Source organism: Austrofundulus limnaeus, unplaced genomic scaffold (assembly GCF_001266775.1).
Source record: "Austrofundulus limnaeus strain Quisiro unplaced genomic scaffold, Austrofundulus_limnaeus-1.0 Scaffold155, whole genome shotgun sequence".
In the NCBI taxonomy this organism is placed as follows: Eukaryota; Metazoa; Chordata; class Actinopteri; order Cyprinodontiformes; family Rivulidae; genus Austrofundulus; species Austrofundulus limnaeus.
The window spans coordinates 259,711-261,154 of record NW_013952557.1 but is presented as its reverse complement, the minus strand read 5'-3'; positions in this window follow the sequence as shown (position 1 = coordinate 261,154).

Sequence of the window (1,444 nt, the reverse complement as noted above, 5' to 3'; positions counted from 1 at the left end):
TTTTACACCAGGAGCCAAAGTTCTATTTCAGGAAATCACATCCCCAGCAATCGGCGGTTATAGAATTAAGTTGTAAAAGAGTTCATACACCACTAGTTGGCAGTGTTGTGCATATATCGTACATGAATTGTTGCCAGCTAGTAAGGGTCAAATTGAACTTGCACTTTAAAATTAGCTAGCACTATTTTTCTATGGCATAAGCGGTTTTAAAGTTGTGKACCTAAATATTTTCATAAGTGCTTTAGAAATTGCGGAACTAACTTTTAGATTAGTGCTGCCCACCACTGGCAGGAGACTGTGACCCTCAGCTAGTAATCCTACTGCTCTGTCACACTATAATGTTTTAGACAAATAATGAAACGTTAGTCTAACAAGAAACATGTCTTAGGTGAAAATGGAATAAAGAAATCACTGGAATTTAGCTGATAATAATTAATATAACAATTAATCCCCTGAGGTCCCTGGACACCTGCATGCATTAGTCACATGACCAAATTCACTCTGGAGCGAAAGATTTGCTCTCCATAAAAATATGTTCCAAATTGTGTCAAAAGTACAGATTTCAGGCTTTACATCATTTTTGAATTGTGTTGATAGACCAAGTAAAACTGGATTTATGATAAATAAATGACTGAACTTTTTTTTAAATGTTTGACATTTTTGAAGAAGAGAGGAGCACTGAGCTGACTGACCGGGGAAATATCCAGTCAGATGCAGATGTGTGCAGAGTGCTCTACCTTTTATTTTATTTTATTTTATTTTTTTACCGTTTAGCCAAAAAAGACCACATGTGTCATGGGTATAAAAGCGCCTACAACTCCCACGATGTGTCATGACTACAAAGAAGGAGATTGAAATTGTAAAATGGTGGTTTAGAAGCAAATGACAGGCATTAAATTTGGCCTTGGGTCACTGAATTAAAAAGAGCCGAGACACATTTTGTTTCTGCTTGAGTCCCTGAATTTTGAATGCTTCATTTCTCATTCAAATTTATGTTTGGCAAGACTGAAAAAAAACGAATTGTTTACTCGAACAAAGATAATAACATTTGCTCCTCTTAGTCTTTTTAATGGGAAACAACAGCAGATTCATAGATTTAGTCTGGGAGCAGAATATTAATAATTAAAGGCCTAGACTTTTTGTTTAAGATCAGCTGAGATGAAGTTATTTTGTTCAAATGTTGAAAACAACAAAATATGTTATGTAACAATATATTATTCATAATCTAATGCTCAGATTTTAAACTCAGACTATATGCTGTGAATGACTCAACTAATGCATCACAATGAGCTCAGTGTTAGTTAATTGACCGAGTTATAATTATGACCCCCGCAAACGAAACGGGGGTCATATTGTTTTCATACTCAGATAGATAGATACTGTAGATAGATAGATAGATAGATAGATAGATAGATAGATAGATAGATAGATAGATAGATAGATA